This window comes from Triticum urartu, chromosome 2 (assembly GCF_003073215.2).
Source record: "Triticum urartu cultivar G1812 chromosome 2, Tu2.1, whole genome shotgun sequence".
NCBI lineage: Eukaryota > Viridiplantae > Streptophyta > Magnoliopsida > Poales > Poaceae > Triticum > Triticum urartu.
Window position 1 is genome coordinate 727,756,570 of NC_053023.1, and position 24,238 is coordinate 727,780,807.

Here is a 24,238-nt window from a genome sequence, read left to right on the forward strand (position 1 = left end):
CATTTGATTAACGAGATTACATCATTAGAGAATGATGTGATTGACTTGACCCATCCGTTAGCTTAGCACGATGATCGTTTAGTTTGTTGCTATTGCTTTCTTCATAACTATACATGTTCCTATCATTATGAGATCATGCAACTCCCGAATACCAGAGGAACACTTTGTGTGCTACCAAACGTCACAACATAACTGGGTGATTATAAAGGTGCTCTACAGGTGTCTCCGATGGTGTTTGTTGAGTTGGCATGGATCAAGATTAGGATTTGTCACTCCGATTGTTGGAGAGGTATCTCTGGGCCCTCTCGGTAATGTACATCACAATAAGCCTTGCAAGCAATGTAGCTAACGAGTTAGTTACATGATGTAGCATTATGGAACGAGTAAAGAGACTAGCCGATAACGAGATTGAACTAGGTATTGAGATACCGACGATCGAATCACGGGCAAGTAATATACCGATGACAAAGGGAACAACGTATGTTGTTATGCGGTTCGACCGATAAAGATCTTCGTAGAATATGTAGAAGCCAATATGGGCATCCAGGTTCCGCTATTGGTTATTGACGAGAGAGGTGTCTCGGTCATGTCTACATAGTTCTCGAACCCGTAGGGTCCGCACACTTAACGTTCGTTAACGATATAGTATTATATGAGTTATGTATGTTGGTGTCCGAATGTTGTTTGGAGTCCCGGATAAGATCACGAACATGACGAGGAACTCCGGAATGGTCCGGAGATAAAGATTGATATATGGGATAATAGTGTTTGGTCTCCGGAAGGGTTCCAGAATTCACCAGAAGGGGTTCCGGATGTTTCCTGAAATGTTTGGGTAAGAGAACACTTTATTTGGGCCAAAGGGGAAAGCCCACAAGAATTTTGGAAAGAGCAAAAAGAAGTTTTGCGGAGTCCAGGGGCCAGACGCCAAGGTCCCTGGCGTCTGGGTCCAAACGCCGGGAACCCTGGCGTCTGGTCTTGGAGTCCGAGAAGTACTCTTGCCTTTCGGGAGAAATCGACTTTGTGTAGGCTTTATTCCAAGTTTCGAACCCAAGGCTCAACATATAAATAGAGGGGTAGGGATAGCACCAAAGACACATCAAGAAACACCAAGCCGTGTGCCGGCAACCCCGTCCCCTCTAGTTTATTCCCCGTCATAGTTTTCATAGTGCTTAGACGAAGCCTTGCGAAGATTGTTCTTCACCAACACCATCACCACGTCGTCGTGCTACCGGAACTCATCTACTACTTCGCCATTGGATCAAGAAGGCGAGGACGTCATCGAGCTGGACGTGTGGTGAACGTGGAAGTGCCGTACGTTCGGTACTTGATCGGGACGGATCGTGAAGGTGTACGACTACATCAACTGCGTTGATAAATCGCTTCCTCTTTCGGTCTACGAGGGTACGTAGACACACTCTCCCCTCTCATTGCTATGCATCACCATGGTAGATCTTGCGTGTGCATAGGATTTTTTTGAAATTACTATGTTTCCCAACAGTGGCATCCGAGCCAGGTCTATGCGTAGATGTTATATGCACGAGTAGAACACAAAGGAGTTATGGGCGTGGGTATATACATATTGTTTGCCGTCACTAGTTGATTCTTGATTCAGCGGCATTGTTGGATGAAGCGGCCCAGACCAACATTACACGTACGCTTACGCGAGTTTGGTTCTACCGACGTGCTTCGCATACAGGTGGCTAGTGGGTGTATGTTTCTCCACCTTTAGTTGAATCGGATTCAATGAACAAGGTTCTTTTTGAAGATCAAAAAGCAATCACTATACCACGTTGTGATTTTTGATGCGTAGGTAAGAACGGTTCTTGCTCAGCCCATAGCAGCCACGTAAAACTTGCAACAACAAAGTAGAGGACATCTAACTTGTTTTTGCAGGGCATGTTGTGATGTGATATGGTCAAGACATGATACTAAATTTTATTGTATGAGATGATCATGTTTTGTAACACAGTTATTGGCAACTGGCAGGAGCCATATGGTTGTCACTTTATTGTATGAAATGCAATCGCCATGTAATTGCTTTACTTTATCACTAAGCGGTAGCGATAGTCATAGAATCAATAGCTGGCGAGACGATAACGATGCTTCGATGGAGATCAAGGTGTCAAGCCGGTGACGATGGTGATCATGACGGTGCTTTGGAGATGGAGATCAAAGACACAAGATGATGATGGCCATATATCACTTATATTGATTGCATGTGATGTTTATCCTTTATGCATTTTATTTTGCTTAGTTCGGCGGTAGCATTATAAGATGATCTCTCACTAAATTTCAAGGTAGAAGTGTTCTCCCTGAGTATGCACCGTTGCTACAGTTCGTCGTGCCGAGACACCACATGATGATCAGGTGTCATAAGCTCTACGTTCACATACAACGGGTGCAAGCTAGTTTTGCACACGCGGAATACTTGGGTTAAACTTGACGAGCCTAGCATATGAAGATATGGCCTCGGAACACTGGAGACCGAAAGGTCAAGCGTGAATCATATAGTAGATATGATCAACATAGTGATGTTTACCATTGAAAACTACTCCATCTCACGTGGTGATCAGACATGGTTTAGTTGATATGGATCACGTGAGCACTTAGATGATTAGAGAGATGTCTATCTAAGTGGGAGTTCTTAAGTAATTTGATTAATTGAACTTTAATTTATCATTAACTTAGTACCTGATAGTATTTTGCATGTCTATGTTGTTGTAGATAGATGGCCCGTGTCATTGTTCCGTTGAATTTTAATGCGTTCCTAGAGAAAGCTAAGCTGAAAGATGATGGTAGCAACTACACGGACTGTGGGTCTGTAACTTGAGGATTATCCTCATTGCTGCACAGAAGAATTACGTCCTGAAAGCACCACTAGGTGACAAACCCGCTGCAGGAGCAACGCTAGATGTTATGAACACCTGGCAGAGCAAAGTTGATGACTACTCGATAGTTCAGTGTGCCATGCTTATGGCTTAGAACCGGGACTTCAACGACGTTTTGAACTTCATGGAGCATATGAGATTGTCGGTGTACTAGAGTAGGGGTACCCTAGTATCCCGAACTTGTGCACGGGCAGTCGCAGCATCCGGCGGCAAGGCTTGCCGGGTGACCGCCAAGGTCCTCCGTGGTTCCTTTGGAGCTATTCAAGGACAAAGTATCCAAGCCAAGGAGACAAGACCCCGGCAAGAGGAGCTTGCCGGGAAGGCCAACCAAGGCATCTCAAGGAACTTGCCGCGACGCGCCACGCGTCCCGGCAAGGCCCGGTGAGCGACAAGCTCCCGGACGCGACAAGACAACGACCGCGGCAAGGCGCTTGCCGCGGCAAGCCACCACTCTGTGTCCGCGCTCCAGCACATCCACCAACGTGTCGCTCTGGGACCCTTCCCGGTGTACGTGGCGGGAGGCTGTGCAGCCGGCGGTGCGCGGTGGCAAGCGGCGCTGACAAGATTGCCATCGTGGCGAGCGGTGGCGTCCCTGACGGTCCCTTTTGCACTATTTAGGCGACGCAGACGGGCATTTAATGCCCTGATCCCCTGCCGTCAGGGTTAGGTATGATACACTGTAGTAGGTAGCTGTACCAACCGCAACACCTTTCCATTTTTACCCTTGTCTACGTTGCCACCTGTCGGTGACCCCTTGAGCATATAAAAGGAGGCCCATGCGCAACGTAGAGGGGGGGAGGAAGAGAACACTCACGCTCGGTGTCGTTAGCTGCTGGGGTGTACTGTAGCACTCCACGCTCCCGAGCAAGAACTCAATACAAACCACAAAGCAGGAGTGGGGTTTTACGCATCTGTGTGGCCCAAACCTGGGTAAACTGCTCGTGTGCTTCGCCTCGATCCGCTCTTCGTGCGACCCTCGCCCCCGTCGAACTGAAAGGGACTCGGTCCGCCGGTCCCATAGGTGCTCGTGGTTTAGTCCCCCGACAGAGATGTTCCAGGAGTTGAAGTTAATATTTCAAGCAAATGCCCGGATTGAGAGATATGAAGTCTCCAATAAGTTCTACAGCTTCAAGATGGAGGAGAATAGTTATGTCAGTGAACATATACTCAGAATGTCTGGGTACCACAACCAATTGACTCAACTGGGAGTTAATCTTCCTGATGATAGTGTCATTGACAGAGTTCTTCAATCACTGTCACCAAGCTACAAGAGCTTAGTGATGAACTGTAATATGCAAGGGATGGACAAAATGATTCCTGAGCTCTTCGCAATGCTAAAGGTTGCGGAGGTAGAAATCAAGAAGGAGCATCAAGTGTTGATGGTCAACAAGACCACCAGTTTCAAGAAAAAGGGTAAAGGGAAGAAGGGGAACTTCAAGAAGAACAGCAAGCCAGTTGCTGCTCAAGTGAAGAAACCCAAGTCTGGACCTAAGCCTGAGACTGAGTGCTTCTACTGCAAAGGAACTGGTCACTGGAAGCGGAACTACCCCAAGTATTTGGCGGAGAAGAAGGATGGCAAAGTGAAAGGTATATTTGATATACATGTTATTGATGTGTACCTTACTAATGCTCGCAGTAGTGCCTGGGTATTTGATACTGGTTCAGTTTCTAATATCTGCAACTCGAAACAGGGGCTACGGATTAAGCGAAGATTGGCTAAGGATGAGGTGACGATGCGCGTGGGAATGGTTCCAAAGTCGATGTGATCGCCTTCGGCACGCTACCTCTACATCTACCTTTGGAATTAGTTTTAGACCTGAATAATTGTTCTTTGATGCTAGCGTTGAGTATGAACATTATATCTGGATCTTGTTTGATGCGAGACGGTTATTCATTTAAATCAGAGAATAATGGTTGTTCTATTTATATGAGTAATATCTTTTATGGTCATGCACCCTTGATGAGTGGTCTATTTTTACTAAATCTTGATAGTAGTGATACACATGTTCATAGTATTGAAGCCAAAAGATGCAGAGTTGATAATGATAGTGCAACTTATTTGTGGCACTACCGTTTAGGTCATATTGGTGTAAAGCGCATGAAGAAACTCCATTCTGATGGATTTCTGGAATCACTTGATTATGAATCACTTGGTACTTGCGAACCATGCCTCATGGGCAAGATGACTAAAACTCCGTTCTCCGGAACAATGAGTGAGCAATAGAGTTATTGGAAATCATACATACTGATGTATGTGGTCCAATGAACATTGAAGCTCGCAGCGGATATCATTATTTTCTCACCTTCACAGATGATTTAAGAATATATGGGTATATCTACTTAATGAAACATAAGTCTGAAACATTTGAAAAGTTCAAAGAATTTCAGAGTGAAGTGGAAAATCATCGTAACAAGAAAATCAAGTTTCTACGATCTGATTGTGGAGGTGAATATTTGAGTTATGAGTTTGGACTTCATTTGAAACAATGCGGAATAGTTTCGCAACTCACGCCACCTGGAACACCACGACGTAATGGTGTGTCTGAACGTCGTAACCACACTTTATTAGATATGGTGCGATCTATGATGTCTCTCACTGATTTACCGCTATCGTTTTGGGGTTATGCTTTAGAGACGGCTGCATTCACATTAAATAGGGCACCATCTAAATCCGTCGAGACGACACCTTATGAACTGTGGTTTGGCAAGAAACCCAAGTTGTCGTTTCTTAAAGTTTGGGGCTGCGATGCTTATGTGAAAAAAGTTTCAACCTGATAAGCTCGAACCCAAATCGGAGAAATGTGTCTTCATACGATACCCAAAGGAGACTGTTGGGTACACCTTCTATCACAGATCCGAAGGCAAGATATTCGTTGCTAAGAATGAATACTTTCTAGAGAAGGAGTTTCTCTCGAAAGAAGTGAGTGGGAGCAAAGTAGAACTTGACGAGGTAATTGTACCTTCTCCCTTATTGGAAAGTACTTCATCACTGAAATCAGTTCCAGTGATTCCTACACCAGTAAGTGAGGAAGCCAATGATTATGATCATGAAACTTCTCATCAAGTTACTACCGAACCTTGTAGGTCAACCATAGTAAGATCCACACCAGAGTGGTATGGTAATCCTGTTTTGGAAGTCATGTTACTTGATCATGACGAACCTACGAACTATGAGGAAGCGATGATGAGCCCAGATTCCGCAAAATGGCTCGAGGCCATGAAATCTGAGATGGAATCCATGTATGAGAACAAAGTATGGACTTTGGTTGACTTGCCGGATGATCGGCAGGCCATAGAGAATAAATGGATCTTCATGAAGAAGACTGACGCTGGCGGTAATGTTACTGTCTACAAAGCTCGACTTGTTGCGAAAGGTTTTCGACAAGTTCAAGGAGTTGACTACGATGAGACCTTCTCGCCTGTAGCGATGCTTAAGTCCGTCCAAATCATGTTAGCAATTACCGCATTTTATGATTATGAAATTTGGCAAATGGATGACAAAACTGCATTCCTTAATGGATATCTTAAAGAAGAGTTGTATATGATGCAACCAGAAGATTTTGTCGATCCAAAAGGTGCTAACAAAGTGTGCAAGCTCCAGCGATCCATTTATGGACTGGTGCAAGCCTCTCGGAGTTGGAATAAACGTTTTGATAGTGTGATCAAAGCATATGGTTTTATACAGACTTTTGGAGAAGCCTGTATTTACAAGAAAGTGAGTGGGAGCTCTGTAGCATTTCTGATATTATATGTAGATGACATATTGTTGGTTGGAAATGATACTGAATCTTTGAATAGCATAAAAGGATACTTGAATACAAATTTTTCAATGAAAGACCTTGGTGAAGCTGCTTATATATTGGGCATCAAGATCTATAGAGATAGATCAAGACGCTTAATTGGACTTTCACAAAGCACATACCTTGATAAAGTTTTGAAGAAGTTCAAAACGGATCAAGCAAAGAAAGGGTTCTTGCCTGTGTTACAAGGTGTGAAGTTGAGTCAGACTCAATGCCCGACCACTACAGAAGATAGAGAGAAAATGAAAGGTGTTCCCTATGCTTCAGCCATAGGCTCTATCATGTATGCAATGTTGTGTACCAGACCTGATGTGTGCCTTGCTATCAGTTTAGCAGGGAGGTACCAAAGTAATCCAGGAGTAGATAATTGGACAGCGGTCAAGAACATCATGAAATACCTGAAAAGGACTAAGAATATGTTTCTCGTTTATGGAGGTGACAAAGAGCTCGTCGTTAACAGTTACGTCGATGCAAGCTTTGACACTGATCTGGATGACTCTAAGTCACAAACCGAATACGTATTTTTATTAAATGGTGGAGCTGTCAGTTGGTGCAGTTCCAAGCAGAGCATCGTGGCAGGATCTACGTGTGAAGCGGAATACATAGCTGCTTTGGAAGCAGCAAATGAAGGAGTCTGGATGAAGGAGTTCATATCCGATCTAGGTGTCATACCTAGTGCATCGGGTACAACGAAAATATTCTGTGACAATACTGGTGCAATTGCCTTGGCAAAGGAATCCAGATTTCACAAGAGAACCAAGCACATCAAGATACGCTTCAATTCCATCTGCGATCAAGTCAAGGAGGGAGACATAGAGATTTTCAAGATACATACGGATCTGAATGTTGCAGACCCATTGACTAAGCCTCTCTCACGAGCAAAACATGATCAGCACCAAGACTCCATGGGTGTTATAATCATTACAATGTAATATAGATTATTAACTCTAGTGCAAGTGGGATACTGAAGGAAATATGCCCTAGAGGCAATAATAAAGTTGTTATTTATATTTCTTAATATCATGGTAATTGTTTATTATTCATGCTAGAATTGTATTAACCGGAAACTTAGTACATGTGTAAATACATAGACAAACAAAGTGTCACTAGTTTGCCTCTACTTGACTAGCTCGTTGAATCAATGATGGTTATGTTTCCTAACCATAGACATGAGTTGTCATTTGATTAACGGGATCACATCATTAGAGAATGATGTGATTGACTTGACCCATCTGTTAGCTTAGCACGATGATCGTTTAGTTTGTTGCTATTGCTTTCTCCATAACTATACATGTTCCTATGACTATGAGATCATGCAACTCCCGAATACCGGAGGAACACTTTGTGTGCTACCAAACATCACAACGTAACTGGGTGATTATAAAGGTGTTCTACAGGTGTCTCCGATGGTGTTTGTTGAGTTGGCATGGATCAAGATTAGGATTTATCACTCCGATTGTCGGAGAGGTATCTCTGGGCCCTTGGTGTAATGTACATCACAATAAGCCTTGCAAGCAATGTAGCTAACGAGTTAGTTACAGGATGTAGCATTACGGAATGAGTAAAGAGACTTGCCGGTAACGAGATTGAACTAGGTATTGAGATACCGACGTTCGAATCTCGGGCAAGTAACATACCGATGACAAAGGGAACAACGTATGTTGTTATGCGGTTCGACCGATAAAGATCTTCATAGAATATGTAGGAGACAATATGGGCATCCAGGTTCCGCTATTGGTTATTGACCAGAGAGGTGTATCGGTCATGTCTACATAGTTCTCGAACCCATAGGGTCCGCACGCTTAACGTTCGTTGATGATATAGTATTATATGAATTATGTATGTTGGTGACCGAATGTTGTTCGGAGTCCCGGATAAGATCACATACATCACGAGGAACTCCGGAATGGTCCGGAGATAAAGATTGATATATGGGATAATAGTGTTTGGTCTCCGGAAGGGTTCCGGAATTCACCGGAAGGGGTTCCGGATGTTTCCCGAAATGTTTGGGTACGAGAACACTTTTTTGCGGCCATAGAGGAAAGCCCACAAGGTTTTTGGAAAGAGCAAAATGAAGTTTTGCGGAGTCCAGGTGCCAGACGCCAGGGTCCCTGACGTCTGGTCCTGGAATCCGAGAAGGACTCTTGCCTTTCGAGAGAAACTAGCTTTGTGTAGGCTTTTACTCCAAGTTTTGACCCCAAGGCTGAACATATAAGTAGAGGGGTAGGGCTAGCACCAAAGACACATCAAGAAACACCAAGCCGTGTGCCGGCAACCCCGTCCCCTCTAGTTTATCCTCCGTCATAGTTTTCGTAGTGCTTAGGCGAAGCCCTATGAAGATTGTTCTTCACCAACACCGTCACCACGCCGTCGTGCAGCCGGAACTCATCTACTACTTCGCCCGTCTTGCTGGATCAAGAAGGCGAGGACGTCATCGAGCTGAACGTGTGCTGAACGCGGAGGTGCCGTACGTTCGGTATTTGATCGGGACGGATCGTGAAGGTGTACGACTACATCAACCGCGTTGATAAAATGCTTCCGCTTTCAGTCTACGAGGGTACGTATACACACTCTCCCCTCTCGTTGCTATGCATCACCATGATAGATCTTGCGTGTCACTACAAGAAATATGTCAACTTATGACCTTTTGTCAGTGACCCTGGAAGAATTGGTCATAAATCTATGACCATTTTAGACCAATTGGTCAAAAGCTGTTCGGGGGGCTCCAAACCCTAAACCATTGCGACCATTTTGGTCAGAAAGGTCGTAATTTCCTTACACGAAATGGTCATAAAGCAAATAGCACTAGTCCGCTGCTTTATTTCTAGCTGATCATGACCAATATAGATGGTCATAACCTTGTCAATTGTGGTGGATTGGTATGACTTGGCGCCACCTCATCAGTTTTGCCTATGTGCATGTCCATGTGTCAATTTTTGCCCTAGGTTGTGAAGCAACCTATATTTCTGTCATTCCAAAAATTCCCAAAAAAATCTCATAAATTCTTTGGGTCATATCTTCGTCAAATATGTAAAAATACTTCCTTGCCTAGTTCAAAAATAATTCAACAATATTCATTTTCCTATTCTGTTCACAACATCACTTTATGAAGGAAGTGCTATTTATATATTCTTGATTGCCCTCGGAATTCTTGGGCACTCTTTCCTATCCAAATCATTGCCGCATGACAAAATTCAGCTCCATTTGCCTGGCAAATCTTGCTCGGCAAATTTCCAAAGTTTTTGTCCACCTAGAAGCATTGTGAAGGAAGTACCTTTTTTATATATCCAAATGACATGAAATTTTATACAGTTCCTTCATATGCCCAAATTATCACCCTCCTCCAAATTGCAGCTCAGGCAAATTATCTATGTGAGCCCAGGTTCAATTTATATTTTATGGCCAGATTGGCACGTCGCAAAGCAAGTGTTATCTAGACCCCTCCTATTAACCTCAAACTCTTTGGGCACTTTTCCATACCCAAATCATTACCACATAATAATATTCAGCTCCATTTTCCTAGTAAATCTTTCTCAGGAAATTTCCAAAGTTTCTACCTCGAGAGAAGCTTTGTGAAGTAAGTACTATCTAGGCTTACCCAAATGATCTGAAAATCTACCAAGGCATAACCATACCTATGTAACTTATCTACACCAAATTTGAGCTCATTTCATTCATCCAATTTCTCTCACTAGTTTTCCCAAGTTTCTGTCCATAGAAGAGCATTGTGAAGGAAGTACCACTTTGGAATGTCCAAATGATATCAATTTTCTACGGTGCTTTCCAATGCCCAAATAATCATCCTCCACCAAATTTCAGCTCAATCCATTCATTATTTTGAGCCCAGCTTCAACATTCATATTTCTGTCCAGTGTGGTACTTTGCAAAGCAAGTACCACCTAGGATCCTCCTTTTGATCTGACAATTTGCGAAGACATTCTTCTTAGTAGATGATCATCCTCAGCAAAAACTCACGCCCATTGGCCATGTGCATTTCCCGTACCGCTAATCAAACACTTGGCTGCTAATTCATGTTTGAGCATCGATCGGTCTCCTCGTGAGAATCTTATGTTGTAATTTTCTTCCTAGAACCTACCTGGGGAGTGCCCAACCCACTAGACATGCCTAGGCTGCCCAGAACACATGGCAACGCCACGGTCACGCGGTGACCACGCGTCGGGCATGCGAGTTTACGCGCTCTAGAGTTGGGGGCCTTGGCCACCGCCCAAACCTCGACGTATCGCCATCAAACCATGTATTTATGATTAAATAGGTACTTATGTAACTATAAATGATTTTTGGAAAAAATAAATAGTAAACTATGAGGCAGCTGCAGTTCAAATTTGACCCGCTTCCTCCTTAATCGGCGGGAATTTGTCTTTTTCACCAGAGGTGGATCAAAACTTTTGACGCCCAACAATTTTGTCAATTGTGCATTAAATATGGCCTAGTATTTTATAAAAATGATTTGGTCCAATTTTGCAACAATTATTTGGGAGGTCCTTCACAAAAACCTCCTTTTGGGCACTCGAAAAATGGAAAATGGTTTTTTCGTCCAAAGAAAATGAAAACTTCCTTAGGCAACATTGTTTGCCATTCCAATATACACCCTTGTGCACAATATGGGATCATTTGAACAAATTATGCCATGAATGTGGCCATAAGATTGATCATTTGGCTTGAAAGCCATTGATATCCACACATGATAGCTCGATTTTGAGAACACTTTTTAAAAATAATTGCCGTATTACAAGTTTGTTATTTTTCTTGGGAACTTGGCCACATATAATGACACAATGCGAAGGTTTCCCAATTTTTTGATTTTTTTTTGAATTTTTTATGCCTGTTTCAAAATGCGGTCAAAACGGCTGGAATGACCGTTCCTAGCTAGTGGTTGAATCTTGAATTTTTTTGGTGTTTCTCTGATTAAATAGGTACTTATGTACCTAGAAATGATTTTTGGAAAAAATAAATAGCAAACTATGAGGTAGCTGCAGTTCAAATTTGACCCGCTTCCAACTAAATCGGCGGAAATTTGTCTTTTTCACGAGAGGTGGATCAAAACTTTTTACAACCAACCATTTTGTCAATTGTGCATTAAATATGTCCTAGTATTTTATAAAATTTATTTCGTCCAATTTTGCAACAATTATTTGGGAGGTCCTTCACAAAAACCTCCTTTTGGGCACTCGAAAATGAAAATTTGATTTTTCGTACAAAGAAAATGAAAACTCCCTTAGGCAACATTGTTTTCCATTCCAATATGCACCCTTGTGCACAATATGAGATCATTTGAACAAACTATGCCATGAATGTGGCCATAAGATTGATCATTTGGCTTGAAAACCCTAAATCTTCACGCGTGATAGCTCATTTCTGAAAACACTTTTTTAAAATAATTGCCGTATTATAAGTTTATTATTTTTCCTGGAAACCTGGTCACATATAATGACACAATGCAAATGTTTCCCAATTTTTTGATTTTTTTTGAATTTTTTATGCCCGTTTCAAAATGCGGTCAAAACCGCGGGCATGACCATTCCTAGCTAGTGGTTGAATCTTGGATTTTTTGGTGTTTCTCTGATTAAATAGATACTTATGTACCTAGAAATGATTTTTGGAAAAAATAAAGAGCAAACTATGAGGCAGCTGCAGTTCAAATTTGACCCACTTCCAACTGAATCGGCAGGAATTTGTCTTTTTCACCAGAGGTGGATCAAAACTTTTGACACCCAACCATTTGGTCAATTGTGAATCAAATATGGCCTAGTATTTTAGAAAAATGTTTTGGTCCAATTTTGCAACAAATATATGGTAGATCCTTCACAAAAAGAACTCAATTCGGGCACTCGGAAAATGGAAAATGGATTTTCTGTGCAAAGAAAATGAAAACTTCCTTAGGCAACATTGTTTGCCATTCCAATATGCACCCTTGTGCACAATATGAGATCATTTGAACAAACTATGCCACGAATGTGGCCATAAGATTGATCATTTGGCTTGAAAGCCATTGATCTCCACACGTGATAGCTCGTTTCTGAGAACTTTTTTTTAAAATAATTGCCGTATTACAAGTTTGTTATTTTTCCTGGGAACTTGGCCACATATAATGACACAATGCGAAGGTTTCCCAATTTTTTGATTTTTTTTAAATTTTTATGCCTGTTTCAAAATGCAGTCAAAACGACGGGAATGACCGTTCCTAGCTAGTGGTTGAATCTTGGAATTTTTTTGGTGTTTCTCTGATTAAATAGGCACTTATATACCTAGAAATGACTTTTGGAAAAAATAAATAGCAAACTATGAGGCAGCTGCAGTTCAAATTTGACCCGCTTCCAGCTGAATCGGCGGAAATTTGTCTTTTTCACGAGAGGTGGATCGAAATTTTTGACACCCAACCATTTTGTAAATCGTGCATTATACATGGCCTACTATTTTATAAAAATGATTTGGTCCAATATTGCAACAAATATATGGTAGGTCCTTCACAAAAAAACTCATTTTGGGCACTTGAAAAATAGAAAATGAATTTTTAGTCAACTACGACCAATTTTTTAGTTAGCTGTGACCAATTTAGATGGTCATGACATGGTACGCGTGTATTGCATTTTGATTGGTCCGTGGGCGTTTCACGCGGATCGTGGATGGATCACCGTCGGATGCTCCTGGATCCAACGGCTGTCCTCATCCGAAGCCCACCTAAGCCGAAACCCTAGATCTCGTGAGTCCTCTGCACATTTTCCATCCACCCCCCGCCGCCTCCTTTCTTTCTCCCCTCGCTCTATTCTCCTTCCTTTCTCCCCTCCCCCGCGCCACCCGCCCCTCTGCCGCTCGCGCGCGCCCCTCACCTCGTCCGAGACGGACGGAGACCCCCACCCTCTCCTCTACCCCACCACCGCCGGCGCCCCCACCTTCTGCTTCTTTCCCAAGCACCCGAAACCCTAGCCCGCGGCACAACCATGGCGACCGAGCTCTGGATCCGCGGGCTAGAGGTGCATCACCGGATCCGGTCTAGGGCGCAGCCATCATGCAGCACCTCCACCAGCTGGACCAGTGGCTCGCCGGCGGCGTCGGTGGGGTGCTTCGCTAGACAAAGTATGCCCCCTGCCTCCCCGTGCCCAACCGCTCGCTCCACCTCAACCTCGCCGTCTCGTAGGACCTGCGCGGCTGCCTCCAGGACCGCTGTCGGTGTCAAAATCGGCGGATCTCGGGTAGGGGGTCCCGAACTGTGCGTCTAGGCCGGATGGTAACAGGAGGCAGGGAACACTTTGTTTTACCCAGGTTCGGGCCCTCTTGATGGAGGTAATACCCTACTCCTGCTTGATTAATATTGATGATATGGGTAGTACAAGAGTAGATCTACCACGAGATCAAGGAGGCTAAACCCTAGAAGCTAGCCTATGGTATGATTGTTGTATATGTTGTATATTTATCGACTAGCCTGGCCTCGGTTTATATAATGCACCCGAGGCCTAGGATAACAAGAGTCCTAGCCGAATACGCTGGTGGGGAGAAGTCCTTGTCTTGATCGCCAAGTCTTGTGGAATCTTCCTTGTATGCGGTAGCCGTCCGAACTGGCCCATGAGTATACGGCCACGGGGGTTCTCGGCCCAATCTAATAGATCGGGAGACGACGTGGTGAGTACCCCCTAGCCCAGGACACCGTCAGTAGCCCCCTGAACCGGTCTTCAAGTTAGGGACGCTCCTCGATTCTTCCAAACTGTTCTTCATCTTCGGTTGTCGGTCTTGAAAACTGGTTCAACAAATCTTCTTTATCTTCGATTTTGAGGATCGCCGAAATGCATTCGACGAGTTTACACGTCGGGTATCCGAGGAGCCCCTTTAAGTTTCCGGACTTTATCAATGCCTTGTTTATTTTTATGCCACACCTCGGGTTTGAAGTTGTTCCCGGGAGGCAGGGTCCTCTTGCGTCCGAGCTCCAACGCCGGACTGCATTCGAGGTATCTTTTGTAGCCGAGCACCAACGCCAGACCGCTTCCCAGCTCTAGCGCCGGAATGTATCCGAGCTCCAACGCCGGACTATGTATCCGAGCTCCAACGCCGGACTATGTATCGGAGCTCCAACGCCGGACTGTACATCCGAGCTCCAACACCGAAATATATCCGAGCTCCAACGCCGGACTGTGTCCAGGCTCCAATGCCGGACTATATCCGAGGTGTCATATCACCTTGGTTCAAAAAAGTTGAAGGAGTTTAGCCGAGCTTAATGACGGAAATGCCCTCTATGGAGCCAGCCACTAGCGCCCGAGCTTTATGCCGGACTGCTTCCGAGGTGGTGCACCACCCCGACTATGCGCCGATTTTTTGTCAATATTTTTTATTGGTGCAATTTATTCTCTGCCGAGATATATAGCCAGTAGCCCTCAAGGTGTGTATCGGTCTAAAACCCGAGATGCACATGAAGGATGACATAAGACCGCTGATCCCAGTAGCCGCTGAGACTCAGGTTGATTTGCAAAATCGGCCTGAGGATCAAGTCCTAGCTCGGCAGAATACTTCGGGACACAAAAGCGGCGTGCTCAGTCCTCAAGACTCAGGTTGGGTGCGGCCGACCAACCTGAGGATCAAAATCTCCTCGGAAACTATATTGCACATAAAATTTTCTGCATTGGACAAGCAATGCAGTAGCCCCCGAGACACTGGTCGGGTGGCAACACCAGATCAGAGGATCGATGTGCCCCTTTAATATTTGTAAATAATAAGCCCGAAGCCCAGTAGCCCCCGAGCCTTAATGCGGGCACGGGTGGCCGAATTAAGGATTAATATCCATAGTAAAATCACAAATTATGTGTAATGACTCTATGTATCCAAGTACTTTACGTCATTAATGCTCGGATCCGCATTATACAAAACTTTGTTGACCGACTATCGGCTTCCACCTCTTTGGCCAGTAGCCGAGGAGTGTTTGTCCTACTTTATAAAGCCTTTATGAGGGCAAAGATTTTCGACAAACAAGGCAATCTGGCCACACGGTTTTATAAACAAAGGTATGCAGAGAGATATGTTATATTATTGTTTAGCAGAAGAAATGTATTCCAAAGAAAATAGTCCCGCTATCGGTTCCTTTCTTTGGGTTTTCATGCTAAGCATGATCACGAAACCTCAGCTCGAATGTAAGAGCAAAATATCGAGGATTTAGTTTGGGAGGCCAGTTAATAGCCCCCGGTAGTTTTCGGCGACAGTCGAGGTCAAGCCGTAAACACTTCGGCCAATGTTATGAATGGCCCGTCATAGTCATCGGATCGCTGACTAGTTTACACTTATTGTGACAGTCAGTTTTCGGCTTTCTCCACTAAGGTGCTTAACCATGTGAGCTGGAAGCACAATCGCAGTGGTTCTCCCTTTGCACGCCTAGCCGAACAAAACGGAACATAGGAAGCAAGTGCAGGAGCCGGGCAACCCAACTATTGACCGAAGACACAATTCGAAACCGATGCATATATAGCAATATCTGAAAATGTTTTTGCCGAATCCCTAAAGGTGTCTGGCGTTGCACTGCGAGACTAATGCTGGAAAAGCACAAATAGTTTAGAAGTGCCAAAAAGCTTGGAAAACCAAGAAACGTCAGTAAAAACATGACGTCCGAACAAGATCAAGTGTTCGGTGCCAATCCGAAAATTGGTCTTAGAAATAAGAAGTGCTTCTGTCATCCTTTAACATGACACATCCTATCTCAAGACTTCGAGCGGGTCAGCCTACGGCTTCAACCTCCTATCCCGAGGGCGGAGTACTTCTCATTAGGCCAGTTTAGCAAACTAAACTCTAGCGGCTTTGAGAGAGAAATTAGGCTCCCCGGCTAGTGACCGCACACTCGCGTCGAAAAAAGGAGTGATAAATAATAATAATAGATCTTTGCAACGACTGAGAAGAAGAACACTTATTATAAAACGGCTCAAATAAACTTAAGAGCCCCCAAGTGACTTGGGTAGAAGAATGATTGCATGTACCGAAGTACTTATATCATATGTATGTTCAACCGAACTTTAAACGCGTCTTAACCGATCGTCGGCTTCTCCCTCTTCGGTTAAGGACCGAAAAGTGTTATGTACTCCATCGGTCGAGAATATCGACGGTGTTTCCAATAACCAGGCAATCAGGCCATAAGGCTGTAACAGACAAAGCGCGCTCAGGGAACTTACGCTATATTACTGCGAAGAGTAAGAAGCATCTTCGAAGAAAATAGTACCCCCACCGATACCTTTCTTCGGTGCTCATTGTTATTATGAGACTTGTGCAATAGATTTTTTGTACTCATGAGTTCCGTTGTGTGCCAACCATCATTGAATAACTATAAGAGCGCTAGCTTTCGGCTTCACCCAGTCTGAGGTCCGGCTCGGGTGACCCGATCGTGACAATCGCAGAGGTGCTCCCTTTACTCCCTAGTCGAACAATCGGGAACGTAGGGGTAAACACAGGAGCGAGGCAACCCAGCTTGCAAATCGCTTAAGTCAATGTGGTGCATATTGTGGCGTAATACACGAACAAGGAACGAAGCCGTACAAGTATAATCATATGCAACAGGAAAAGCTTCATAAAGGAAGCCCCCAAGTAAACGGGGTATTTGAATTTATGCGTCACAAACAAAGTTTGGACAAGGAAATTTTTTAGAAGCAACTTTTTTCCAAAAAAGTATAATGCTTGGTCGAACCGAACGCAAGTTAGAAATTAAAGCTTTGAGCATGAAAGCGACTTAGCTGGTTAATGTGTTCGGTATTGATGACGCGGTCCGAGCTTGATGCGGGGCAAGGTTCCATCCCTCAAGCCGGTCCTGAGGTGGCGGAGCGGAGAGCTTGACACGCCGAAGTGGTGACATAGCACGATCAATGCAGACCGGCAGAGTAACGCCGAAGTCCCCGGATCATTTTCCTGTGCACAAAAAATAGTGCAAACCAGAGATAATAGTAATAATGATAATTAAAAAAATCGTTGCATAATAAATAATTTATGCAAAGTGAGTAAAAAAAGAAATATGGCCTGGCGCCGAAGTCAAGTCGATGCAGGGCGTCGGCGTGATGCGGTAAAGGCGTGGCAAAGCCTGAATTCGCAGGTCGGTCCGAGCTCCGAGTGCGGCGTTCGCCAGACTATGTATGGAAACTGACCGAACCACCATGCAATTGTCGTTAATGCAGCCACCATTTGATAGACCTGTGTACATATGACGGACAAACCAGAGTAATAATTCCTTGGGAAAAATGAACCCAAACAAGCAAAAAATACTGGGATTAATAGCACCTGGTTTATTTGTTGTAGCAATCCGAAGGAAGGTGATTCCTAAAATTGGGACCCACTCCGCACACCCATTACCTGATGGGCGATAAAACGACGGCATGTCAATGCTGGTAAAGGTTGACTCGCCGAGCTAAAGCCCTCGGCCCAGCTAACGTGACGGAGCTGGTTGGCTAGTGACGCCGAAGTGTCCGGAGTAGGTTGATGAAGAGATGGCGAAGCCCCCGGTCCTGCCGAGATGTCGAAGCCTCGATGTCAGCCGATGAGTCGAAATAGGTCGGTGTGATGGACACCAGCTTGAACAAGCAATAGTGCGGCCCTGTCGATGCAGGTCGTGACGTGGTCGATGCCGGCTTGATGAAGCGACCGTGCGGCGATACCGATATGCCCGCTCCGTGTAATCCGTGGGGCGGCGATGTTGGTGATGATTTATCCTTCGCGATGCCGGGCTCTTGTTCGGCTTGCCGAGATGATGATCCGAAGAAGTTGAGCTCGGCTCGACAAAGCGACGCCGTGTCTAGTGCAGGTCGGCAGCCGTGGAGTAATATTGCCGGACTGGTTTGACACCAGCATGATGTTGAAGATCATGTTCAAAAGATCTTACAGTTAGTGGGATGTGTTCGGGAACAAAACACAATACCCCATACAAAACTTCCTTCAAAAGGGATGTCCGAAATCCTATTCATAAAAAAGATGAACTTGGGTCGGATTCGTTTTCGCGCAGAAAATAGATTCGAAAAGTGATGCACTAATCGGAAGGTTCCCGGAGTTTGGACGGTCGGATCGAGCCGAAATTTTGAGGTGGTAGATATAGGAGTTCCGTAGACGATCAACGGTTGGATCTTCCAAAGGACGTCCGAGCTAGAAGCTGGACATCACGCCCTAAACTCATCCAAATTCCCGTCCAGATTTGACAGGGCTCCGGTATATCGTGGATTGCCAGAGATTCCTCCATCGGAACTCGACGAAATTTTCCAGGGTTGTTGTAGACTCAATTCCGCACAATTCCACCAAAGCGATCGTCAAAGCGATACTCGAGGAGGTGGTGGCGACAGATACGAGTTCGCTGTCCAAAAAAAACAGCACGGTCGCTTGAGGGCAATGTTGACGTTGAGCCCCCGAGCTCCATAGATGATTCCTCCGTGATCTTGATAGAGATCGGAGTTGATGTTTGATGAAGCCCTCGTCCGAACATGGTGATCCGAACACGGGGCGCAATTCTTGGTCGAACCAAGGTGACCAGTCGAACTGGTGACGGAGACGCCGAAGTCGCAGTTGATCTGCCGGCGAGCCATCGATCCTTTTGTCGATCACACAGCGGAACTCTCAATGAAAACACCAATGTCGGTGTCAAAACCGGCGGATCTCGGGTAGGGGGTCCCAAACTGTGCGTCTAGGCCAGATGGTAACAGGAGGCAGGGAACACTTTGTTTTACCCAGGTTCGGGCCCTCTCGATGGAGGTAATACCCTACTCCTGCTTGATTAATATTGATGATACGGGTAGTACAAGAGTAGATCTACCACGAGATCAAGGAGGCTAAACCCTAGAAGCTAGCCTATGGTATGATTGTTGTATATGTTGTATATTTATCGACTAGCCTGGCCTCGGTTTATATAATGCATCGGAGGCCTAGGATAACAAGAGTCCTAGCCGAATACGCTGGTGGGGAGAAGTCCTTGTCTTGATCGCCAAGTCTTGTGGACTCTTGCTTGTATGCGGTAGCCGTCCGAACTGGCCCATGAGTATACGGCCACGGGGGTTCTCGGCCCAATCTAATAGATCGGGAGACGACGTGGTGAGTACCCCCTAGCCCAGGACACCGTCAACCGCGTCTTCGCGCTCGAGGAGGACCTCCACGCCGCCGCCCAATGCATCGACCTCCTCAGGGTCAGTCCGCCCCCTTCCCCCCTCCCCCGTCCATTCTGCTGTGGCGGTTACTCGCGCACTATACCTGTTCGCCAGAATGCCTGATGGATCGGAACGGCCCCGTGCCGTGCATGCAGAACGAGTCGGCGATGAACGCGGAGGGGATGTGGCGCTGCGTGGAGGAGAAGGAGGTCGTGGCGGCGCGCGCGACCAGCTCGCCGCCCAGCCAGGCTCGAGAAGGAGTGCGGCCTCTACGAGCGCGACCTCAAGCGCGCCATGGAGTCATGCGACGAGCTCGCCTGGGAGAGCGACGACCTACGCAAGCGCCTCAGGGACGCCCCCGACGTCAGTAACATCACCACACCCCATATCCCTTTCCTCGCTCATATTATCAGTCAATTTCATGCTTGATGGCTCATGTTATCCACTGATTGCTACATTCTGGATATGATTTACTGTCTGCTCTTGTGTGCTCTGCCATTGGGAAGGGAAAATTAGTTAGTTGTGTCAGTTGATGACTAATTATATCTTCCACGGATTTTAATCACTTGATGCATATTCAGTTTGACTAGTTGGTCTTGTTACATTGTTTGTTTTTGGTCTGTCAACTGTAGTAGAGCTCCATCACCTTCAATCAGGTGATTTGGTGTTGGATCAACTGTAGAGCTCCATCACCATCATTGAACACTCTGCTTGCTTGCATGATACTCCTGTATGCTACTGCGGTGGCTACTTTGTATAATTACTAGTGCAGTGCTATTTAACCAACCTGGTCCTCCAACATTCATCTTACTCACGCGCAGCTTACTGAACAAGTGCAAGCGCCGCAGAGGGACAAGAAGATACTCAAGACCAACCTAAAAAAGCAGAGGAGGTAACATGTTATCTCAATCTTGTACTTGCAACACCTATGTTCTGTACCTACAACTTATCGCCCTCTCAGTGAACATTGCTTCATGCAACACTAATGTAGTCTTGGCAGTTTGAAGTTTCTTTTGCATGTTTAATTCAAGGTTAAGTTATTCGAGGAGAAAAGAGCTGTTGACGAAGCCAACAAGATGCTACTGTGCTTACTGGAGAAGGAGCAGAAACATCGGTCCGATAGGAAGCACTCCGCCAGCAATTCCACCAAGGTAAAAGCACCAACCAACCCAACCATAAAAGCTCAAGTGTTTACTGATTATATTTAATCTGGTACACACACAACACAGGCAGTACAACTGTTAGTTGAAACCTGAATTACCCTACTGTCTGGCTACCTTGACTACATTAACAATGTCATTCTTGGTGCTACAGCAGAAGCGCAAGTCGTCGAGCCTGAAGGACACGAGCCCGGTCGGCCTAGCCATCGATTTCAACAACACAGACGCATGCAGCCAAACTCCCCAGAATGTAGGGTGCACAAGAAGTAAACCCAGCCGGTTGTCCTGACATTCTCTTTTAGGTAGCTTGAATTGAAGTGAACTGAACAATCCACCCTTATGCATCTGGGCTGCTTGCCTCATCTGACTAACTTGCTGGGTTAATTTGGTTGGTTCTTGTTGGTAGAACCTCGGTCATGTAGCCTGCATTTTCCATTTTCCTCTTCCTGTTGGTAGCTGCCTGTGTCTATCATGATCCTTTCATGAGAAAAATTAGGAGTGTTACCTTGGTAACGCCACACATCCCGTCTCCTTTCCCCCCTGCAATCTAGTCTAGTTTAAAATATACATTTCTTTGTCTGCTCTTGTGAGCTCTTCCCATTAGGAAACTTGGCTAGCTGCCCATATCATTTGATGATCTATACTATTATCCACTGCTTTTAATCAGCTGATGATGCATATTAAGTTTGGCTAATTTTGTTACATACGTACATGACTTTGTTTTGGTCTGGCAACTCAACTCTGATGCCATTGCTGCTGCTCTGTAGAACTTCTGTATGTTCAGAGCATGCATCCTAATTGTCAATCTCGAGAATGCACTTCTGTATGTTTTTGATGTCAAACACTTATGCATGACTAATTGTTAAGTTGATACAATTTCTTTAGTAGACAAGCTTGGAAACTTAGACTACAGACTGTTAAACTGTTACTGATTTAGACTATAGAATTTTTAATCTTAGACTACTGGTTTATCTATGTCTCATATCATGGATTTGACCTGTACCATGCATTACACATGTGTTGATACAATCATATAGCTTATCTGATCAAACAATTTGTTCATGTTATCTTTACCTACTACTCTTATACCTTACCAAAACAAAAATAATTCTAACTGGGAGTAGTTTTTTTGTTCAGATTCTGTATTTATTACTACTGACATATTGTCGTGATTTACTTTTTGTACTGAATAGATCTTTTTGATATTCACAGGTTTTAGCGATCAGCCACAGCTCTTTCATCAAAGGTGCATGGTGCAACCGAGGACAAGCACTTCATGTCCAACCAAGGTGCATGGTGCTTGCAATTGACGAACAGGAGGTCTATGAAATTGGAAGTTCAAAGCCGGATAGTCCTACTCAGCAAAGAGTCGTCTCTTTTGTTTGATTGTAATAGACTGTAAATATTGTTATATTGTAATAGTAGGCATATTTGGGTTGTAATAGACTATGTACAGATTGTAGTAGACTTAGTTAGTGTTGTTTGATGAACTACATTTGTACTATTCCGTTTGAAATATTGATTATGTATGTGATTTGAAAATGTGTGCAATGAAAACCTGACTTGTGGGACCCACTTATGAGAATAATCTGAGCAATTTTGAATTTTCTGTCAAGTGGGCCTAATGTGTGAGAAGATGACAAATGGGACCAGCCCCAAAATATAATGGCCCAAACAAAGTTAAAAGGCCCCGGCCCAGAAATAAATAAAAGGCTGAAATGGGCTTGGCCTATGTAACTGGCAAGAAAAAAATACATTAAAAAGGCCGAATTGTTGGGCTAGGCCCATGTAGAAAATCGAATTGGACCGGGCTGAATCTTGTGCCACATCAGATTGCCACGCTGGATGCCTATGTGGCCTGGGGAGGTTGCTAGTGACCAAAACACCACAGTAGACGTATTTTGGTCATAAACGTCTACGACCATTCGAGAAGAAAGGTCGCTATAGTCAGTTTATGACCGCCAGCTTTTGACCTTATATTTTTGGTCACAAAAGGTCACAAATTGAAAACAGTGACCATTCAGTGACCAATAGTACTGGTCACAAGTTGACATATTTCTTGTAGTGTGTGCGTAGGAATTTTTTTGAAATTACTATGTTTCCCAACAATTGCTATAACAAATTGTTCGGGGCAACTAGGGTCGTAGAGGGAGGCCGCCGCCGCATAGGTCCCACGAAAGCAACCGCCATCACATTGTCGGGCTGCACAGCCGGTGTCTTGCCAGCTTCGCTGGCCATCATCGTCCACCACCCCCAAAACAAAACCAGATCTGTGTTCGAGAGTGGAGGCCGCCCTTCCCCTCCAGCTGAAGCATATCCCTGCAGGGCCACTCCGATGGGCGGCGCAATCGAATATGGAGATGATATGGGGAAGCGGAGGCTATTCTTTCCCTTCAACTGAAGCATATCCCTCCAAGGCTCAACGTGGTCTAGTGAGCTTGTAGCTAGACACGGGGAAGAGGAAATGGGGTTCTGCCATGACCGACAATAGACTAGGTTAGCCTAGTCCGCTATAATTTTTTTGAAATGTATCCCGAATGTAAATATTTTTGCCCGGACTATTGAAATGTAGTTTTAAATGTATGTGGATAGCATCAGATAGCTGGCTCCACGTCCGTGTCCACGGACTAACACCCCCCCGTCTACGGACGGATGCGGTGTCTGGTTTGCGTGTCAGCGTTGCCCCATAAGTTCTTGGTACTCCACGTGTTTTTTCTTTCTCCTCTCTCAAGATGACTAGGGAAAGCCTTCCTCCCCTCGATCTTCACCGGTGAGTCCTAGATTCACCTCCCCTCCGCCTGTCGCTCCGACGGCTGGTGGCGGGGAGGGGATTTCTGGTGCCTCAAATCTGGTTAGTACATAGGTAGGGTTTTAGTCCTCACAGGGGCGGCGTTTGAACGGATGCTAGTGGCGCTTCTTCAAATCAGTCTATCATACTCCGATCATCCTCAAGTTCGTCCATTGTGACGGATTAGACGAAGCTCCAGCGTTGATTCCTGCCGGTTCCTCTTGGTGGTGAGGTTAGGGTTTCTCGTCGTGCGTACGTAATGATGATATTTGGTGCCAGTTTCTTCAGATATATTCAAGGAGTCAACGGCGACGACTGCGGCTCCAGGGCGCCGGTCCTTAGGGGACGTGCACGAAGACTTCCCGGCTGTCATCGACAAGGTCAGGCAGACTCCGGTATGGGCGGGGCGACAGAGACGTGTTGACGGCTCGTTTTGGCAGCGGCAATGGTCGTTCAGTAGTCCATAAACCTTGATGTAATTTTTATTATGTTTGAGGTGTTTTGT

At 45.0% G+C, this 24,238-nt stretch overlaps 1 pseudogene; it reads left to right on the forward strand.

The window, feature by feature from the left end:
• The first annotated feature begins 13,647 nt into the window (after positions 1 to 13,647).
• Positions 13,648 to 22,331, forward strand: LOC125538274 (annotated as a pseudogene).
• Positions 22,332 to 24,238: the final 1,907 nt, after the last annotated feature.